Source organism: Helianthus annuus, chromosome 2 (assembly GCF_002127325.2).
Source record: "Helianthus annuus cultivar XRQ/B chromosome 2, HanXRQr2.0-SUNRISE, whole genome shotgun sequence".
Taxonomy (NCBI): Eukaryota; Viridiplantae; Streptophyta; class Magnoliopsida; order Asterales; family Asteraceae; genus Helianthus; species Helianthus annuus.
The window spans coordinates 169,481,057-169,488,962 of record NC_035434.2 but is presented as its reverse complement, the minus strand read 5'-3'; positions in this window follow the sequence as shown (position 1 = coordinate 169,488,962).

Genomic DNA, 7,906 nt, shown 5'->3' with positions numbered 1-7,906 from the left:
ATGCGTCGGGCACTAAGTCACCCCGAGGTCCGTTATGCTGGACCTGGGGCTGGGCTCGCTACACCCAGATAGATCTACCGCTCCTGTCCCTCGGTCCTACTACGAGGATTAATGGCCTCAAGTTGTGCCTACCCACTCACATGATCTAAGTAGTAAACCTCCTTACGCTAACCATACCATGTATCAAGTATTCATAATCATAGTAACATGTATTTCACCCCCGCAGTTTATAAAACTGAAAACAGTTAAGAGAAAAGGGGGACATGAACTCACAGTGAGTGCGTCACAATACCAAGTAATCCAAATATCCAACTGCTGCGCAACGACCTACATGTGCTAATTCTATTAGACGGATGGCCATGCTTTAGCTTTATAGTTTAATTTTTCGGGAAACGGTTAGACAACCGTTCCGTGCATATACTTGGTAATTTACTTTCCTTCCCAAGGATGGGGGAATTAATACATGCGTGTTTATAATATTAAGTCTCACTTAATATATTTTATTTCTCATTCTGAAGGGGTATGGTCCCAAAAAGCCGCGCAAACCTCCGACCAGGTTGCACGCGGAACCATACTCCTTATTTCAGAAAACTTATTAACATTATCCCCGCGCGACCTACACGCGTTGTGGTTTACCCTGCGCGAGGCAAGGCTCACAAGAGGCCCAGATATCAGCACTTAGCATAAAACAATGGAACAAATGAGCCACTCAGTAGGGAAGCGCGCGGCTACCAACAGTGGTACATAAGGTACAAGTGGCAGTAAAAGGAGCCAATGAGCGTCTAGCAGGCTCTGGTCAATCGTGCGCCACGATCGCCTGACGAGAAGTACATAAGGACGCCTACGTGGCACCAATCAGAGGACGGAGACAACTGTCCCACGATCTCCACTCGTCTGCTGATGACAGAAGGACAACAAGGCCGACAACAATGACACGTGGCTCCAATCAAGGTGCGCCAGCACCAACGAGCGTCTAGAAGCCACTAAGCGGTCGACGCCAGTGAGACAAGGAGCATATCCGTTTTGTTGTCCGCTTCTGGCCCAAGGCCCATCAGCCCATAACAAATTACACCTCTCCGGCTATAAATAGAGACCTCAGCACACAGGTTAAAGATTCTATTCCCTCGGCTCTTACTCTTTACACTTAATTACTCTCAAAGCAGTCGCTTATTCTCACGCCGGAGCCTGGTTAAGAGGGAAACCCCCACATTCCCCTCTTAACGAGTTAACGGTGTTCTGTTTTGCAGGATAAATCACCAAGTCGGAGCTCAAATATCCTTAAGGAGATTAACCCTCATGAAAGGAACATAAACCAATCTAATTAACTCCCTAATTAGATCACTGTTTCTTCATTGGCGCCCACCGATTTTTTCTATAACCACCCTCATCTTCTTTTATTTGAGCCTTTGACACCTCTTTCTTCCTTCGACTATGACTGGTCAAGGAATCATCCCAGAGTTCGGTTTCGGAACCAACTCTAACACGGCGTTGGGCGAAGGAATCCAAAACTTCCAAGCCCAACAAATCGAAGAAATCGGCGAAGTTGAAATCAACAATACTGGGGGTCCGCGCGGGAGCTTCACCCGCATCACCCAAGTGGTCACCCCAGGAAACGGAGAAGGACCTTCGAACACAGCGCCACCTCAAAATGTATCTGCATTACTTGGCTTACCAGAAGGTGAAACCCTAGCCTCGTGGTATGCCAAGAACATCGCCACTATCAATGCAGCATACCAATCGCTCATCGCGCAGCAGGCAGTTTTGACGGCAGAACCGTCCTTGGTCACCCCTCAGAGTCAGGGGGTGCGCCAAATGCCCCCACCAGCCAATATACAAGGCAGAACCAACAGGCCTCCCCCTACAAGACGTTTAAGCGTACAAGACACGCGCGATACAAGAGGGGAAACGGATAGTTACTATGAATATCCGTCGAACCTTCAACGAGGCCCTGTTCACAGCCGGCTCACGCCGCGCAACATGAACAACGAATGGGAAGAAACAGACCCATATGATCCCACATGGGAAGGTGACGAAGAATCGTCAGTCTTTAATCGTTTACCAAAAAACCATGAGTACTACAAGCCAAGACAACACATTGGCTACACAGAAGAAGCTGAAAGAGATTTCCGCCTGGCATACAGACCAGCGGAAGCTGCAGAACACTCCAAGTTTATCCCGAAAATTGCACTCGCGCCGCTTTCATGAGAGAAGCTACCCCCAACTGTTGGGAAATTCAATGGGTTGACTGACCCAGACGATCACGTCAGAACATTCACGAGTGTGGGCTGCATGGGAGGTTGGAACATGCCCATGTGGTGCCACCTGTTCATTCAAACTCTTACCGGAGCGGCTCGCGCCTGGTTTGACAGCCTTCCGCCCGGGAAGATTAAATCATGGACAGATTTCAAGACGCAATTCTTAAGCTACTTTAGCCAACAACGTCGCTACCAACGTGACACAGCCGAAGTAGAAGATATTTGGCGAAGAGATGGTGAAGGTCTGGAGGACTTCATCACGCGTTTTAACAAAGAATGTCTGGAAATAGGCGGCGTCAGTGAGCAACTCATGCGCTGCCACTTCAAAAAGGCTATACGTTGCGATAGTCTCATTAGAACCATCACAGACAAAGATGGAATGCCAAAGGAGTGGGATAAACTAATGGAAGCCGCAAAAATCGTCGCGCAAACTGAGGAGTCCCTTGCTGGTGGAAAGGGTTACTACCCAGAAGATCGATTTTCAAGAGCAAGTACGCGCGATAACAACAACAAGCGTAACAAATATAAGAGTCATGACTGGAAATCTGAGAGACCAAGAGGCCGTGACGACAGGCCGCGCTACAGAGAAGATGCGCGAGAAACGATTGACCGAATCGGTTACAAGAAGGCGGTCAGAGACGACAATCGTGACAAACACTGGACTCCGCTCACAAAAACTCCAAAGGAGGTATTGATGACGGAGAATGTCGATTTCAAAGCGCCAAGGCCAATGACAAACAAGAAAGGGCAAGACCCTAACTTGTACTGCGATTTTCACAAAGATTCAGGGCACCTGACCGACGACTGTTACAGCTTGCGCCAAGAAATCGAGAGAGCGCTCAAAAGCGGCAAGCTAAGCCATTTAGTGAAGAATGTACGCAAGGAAACCCGTCAACTCCAGCGCCACGATGAAGGTAACCACAAAAAGGTCCGACGACTAGAGACTCACATGGTCAACGGACCCAGGTACAGCGCGAAAGAGAAAGGCAAACGCCCTTATGAACCTTCTTGGCAGGAGCAGCAAGTTATATTTCCAGTAGTGCGCGGCGGACCTCGCGCCACACGTCCTGTGGTCATCACCGGCATAATCGGGCATTATGAAACTGACTACATATTCATAGACCCGGGAAGTACTGCCGACATCATTTACGAACAGTGTTTCAATCAGTTGGATGAAGAGGATAAAGCGCGACTCGAACCTGTCGATTATCCTTTGTCTGGATTTTGCAACGAGATGGTTTTTCCTCTCGGACAGATCAGTTTCCCCGTCACGCTCTCTGACGGGAAACACTCAAGAACAACAAATGTGAACTTCATGGTAATGCCAGTGAAATCGAGGCACGATGTGCTTATTGGGAGGGAAACACAAGGCGAGCTAAACATGGTGACTTCAACGCCTCATTCTGCGATAGGTTTCCCAACCAAGACAGGAGTAGCAATCATATATGCCAAGAAAGAAGTAATGTCAACTAAAGAGCTGCGCCCAACAAAGGCGGCAAAGGTCTCCACGACCGAGCCAGAGAAATGGGTTTTAAACCGGAAATACCCCGAGCAGACTGTGACAATTGGCCACGCCATTTCGTCAGACATCAGAACACGACTAAAGCAACTGCTGTTTCGAAACATGGATATATTTGCCTGGACACCGGCAGACATCACCGAGCATTGCTTAAACACGTACCCATCTGTCGAGCCAAAGGTCCAAAGAAGGCGCAGCCTAGGGGCAGACAAGACAAAAGCAATGAACGAGCAGGTATGTGAGCTGCTCAAAGCCGGGATCCTGCGAGAGGTAAGATATCAAAGTTGGGTGGCGAACCCCGTGATGGTCGAAAAATCAAATGGCGGATGGCGCATGTGCGTAGACTACACTGATCTCAACAAGGCGTGCCCAAAGGATTGCTATTCCTTGCCTGAGATTGATAAAAAAATAGATTCTCTTGCGCCATACCGATGGAAGTGCTTTTTGGATTGCTATAAAGGATACCATCAAGTGCAGATGAAGCTAGAAGATGAAGACAAGACAGCGTTCAGAACGGATCTTGGAATCTTCTGCTACACAAAGATGCCATTTGGCCTGAAGAATGCAGGCGCGACATATCAACGCTTGATGGACAAGACCTTCGCAGGTGACATCGGAAAGCATATTGAGGTTTATATCGATGATCTAGTGGTTAAAAGTCCTGAGGAGGACCAAATGTTGAAAGACATCGAGAAAACATTCAACTCATTGCGCAGCGTGAATATGAAGCTAAATCCAGCCAGGTGTTCCTTTGGCATGGAAGAGGGGAAGTTTCTAGGCTTCATTGTCACAAACGGCGGTTTCAAGGTGAATCCAGAGAAAGTACAAGCTATTGAGCGAATGCCCTCACCGAGAAACATCAAGGAAATGCAACGACTAGCCGGCCGGCTGGCCGCGCTTAATCGTTTTCTCTCCAATCACGCCGCAAAGTCGTATCCCTTCATTAGTACGTTGCGCAATTGTGTGAAGAAGCAAGAGTTCAAATGGACCCCGGAAGCCGAAACAGCTTTTCAACAAATGAAAGCGTGTCTGATCGAACTCCCTACCCTGACTGCACCATTTGAGAAGGAGCCCCTCGTACTGTACTTGTCCTCCTCGGATAAGGCAATAGGGTCAGTATTATTGGTCGACAGAAACGGGGTACAAACCCCGATCTACTATGTCAGCAGGGTACTCACTGACCCAGAAACAAGATATTCCACAATGGAAAAGCTGGTTCTTGCACTGCTACACGCCTCCCGAAGGTTGCGCCGATACTTCACAGGCCATGTGATAACTGTGCTTACAAATTTCCACATCGGCACCATACTACAGAAGCCTGAGACATCAGGCAGGTTGGCAAAATGGGCCATTGAACTGGGCGGCCATAACATCTTGTACAGGCCGCGCCCAGCCATTAAGGGGCAGGTCCTTGCCGACTTCATCACAGAAGTGCCGGCCGATAAAATCAAGGAGTGCGAACTGATAGAGACTCCCGAGAAAGATACAGCAGATGAAACTTGGATGCTTTACACCGACGGGGCATCAAATGAAGATGGCGCTGGAGCAGGATTGCGCCTGGTGAGCCCAGAGAATCACGAGTTTACTTACGCCATTAAGTTGGACTTCAAAAACACCAACAACGAGGCTGAGTACGAAGCATTTCTGGCAGGCTTACGCCTCGCCATCAAGATGGGAGCAAAAAACTTGCGCGCACATGTTGACTCACTCCTGATAGCCAGTCAAGTAAATGGCATATACGATGCGAAGGGAGAAGTCATGGCTTTATATCTGGAACAAGCGAAAGAATTGCTCCAACAATTCAAATCCCACAAAGTTATACATATCAATCGCTCAGAAAACAAGCCCGCAGATGCCCTGAGCAAACTCGCCTCGACTTCCTTTCAACATCTCGCCAAGGATGTAAGGATAGAGGTACTCAAGAACCCGTCAGTATTGCTGCGACAGGTGAATGTGATCGAAACAGGGCAACCATCGTGGATGACCCCGATCATCCAATACTTGCAAGAAGGGCTGCTCCCCGAAAACAAAGCGGAAGCAAGGAAGATCCAAAACAAAGCCCTGCAATACGAAATGAACGGCGGTATCTTGTACCGAAAATCCTTCCTAGGGCCACTACTGCGCTGTGTGGACCCCCAGGATGCGAATTATCTGATAAGGGAAATCCACGAAGGGATTTGCGGCATCCACTCCGGACCACGGATGGTTGTCGCGAAGATCATGAGCGCCGGTTACTACTGGCCTGGTATGCATGTTGACGCAATGAAGGAGATCCGCAAGTGTGACTCTTGCCAGAGGCACTCTCCAAAAACGCTGCGCCCTAAAAATGATCTTATCCCCGTATCCACCGCATGGCCCTTTCAGCAATGGGGAATTGACATGGTGGGACCCTTCCCGGATGCTCCCGGCGCCGTAAAGTTCATCATAGTAGCTGTCGACTACTTCACAAAGTGGGTAGAAGCCAAAGCCCTTGCATCCACCACAGCTATGATTGTGCGCAAATTCATATGGGAGCACATCATATGCAGATTTGGCCTCCCGCTCAAGATCGTGACTGACAATGGCACCAACTTTGCTTCGGACGATCTTAAGAAATGGATGAAGGAGATGAACATCGAACACACTTTCACATCCGTTGCGCACCCACAAGGCAACGGACAAGTGGAAAGTGTGAACAAATGCATCGTCGAAGGGATAAAGGCCAGATTAGGAACAAGGCGGCGCGGATGGGTTGATGAGCTCCCAAGCATTTTATGGGCTCATCGGACCATGCCAAAGACGAGTACCGGCGAGACCCCTTTCAGCCTGGTCTATGGCTCAGAGGCGGTCATTCCGGCGGAGATTGGCCTGCCCTCGCCACGCATGACAACGGTCAACGCAGTTGACAATGAAGCGGAGAGGCGCCTAGACTTGGACCTGTTAGAAGAAAGACGCGAAATCGCGAGAATCAGAGAGGCCAAATACAAAACCCAGTTGGAAAGGTACTACAACACAAGGGTTCGCATTTGTACCTTCAACCCAGGGGAATACGTCTTTCGCGACAATGAAGCATCAAATGCGGAACGTCCAGGGAAATTGGCACCTAAATGGGAAGGCCCATATCTGATTCATGAGGTCCTGGGCAAAGGGGCCTACAAATTGCGCACCCTAGATGGCCACATCTTACCAAGAACTTGGAATGCGCAACAATTGCGCAAATGTTACATGTAATCTATTTCGGCCTTGCGCCATCTTTCAATTCACTACGCCGGCTACAAGCCGTTAGCAATTATGTATGAAGGCCTAAGCGCCCATTTCTGACTTGAATGAAAACATACGACATGTTTTTTCTATTACATTTTTTCGTTACAAATGCATGCTAAACTTTTGATTAGCGCGAAAACACTCCAGCATTTCAGGGTTGTTCGAACCACCTCCAAGGTCCTCCGCGAACAAAGCGCGAGACCGGGTGGATACCTTAATACTTAAAAAACGCTTCCATTTATTCGAGCTAATTTAACATAAAGTTTTTATAGCAATGCAATAATTGCAACGGAAAAAACCAAAATGTTTCATTTCATTTAAAACTTGCGCAAATGCGCAGCATTGTACATAGAGTGTCCGAAGAAATTACAAAGGCACAAATGCCTATCAACCACCTATTCAACAAACTATCCTATTCATCGCGTCGATCGTCACCATCATCTCCGTCATCTTCACCATCATCATCGTTGCCATCATCATCACCATCGCCGCCATCATCACCAACTGGCTCTTCGTCGGACAACTCAACGGTAATTGGTGGATCGAGGACTGCCTTAAGACGCTGGCACCAGTCGTCTTTCTTCAACGATTCAACAACCAACTCCATGATAGGCAAGGAAAGGTTGTCATAGGAGTTTTCAGCACTTGCCAGTGCAGCATCAGCATGTTCCGTCACTGAGCAATGACTTATGTCAAATTCCTGCCCAAGCATCTGCTCAACGTGATCGGCACACTCCAGGTAGCCTCCCCGATGACCCACCGCACGCGCCGCATCTGTCAGAGCCGCTACGGCGCGGTCTAGCTCGCCCGCATTCAGGATGGAGTTGGCAACCTTCACAAAAAACAAAAAGCATTAAAGATAAAACTCTCAACAAGAAAAAGCATAAGA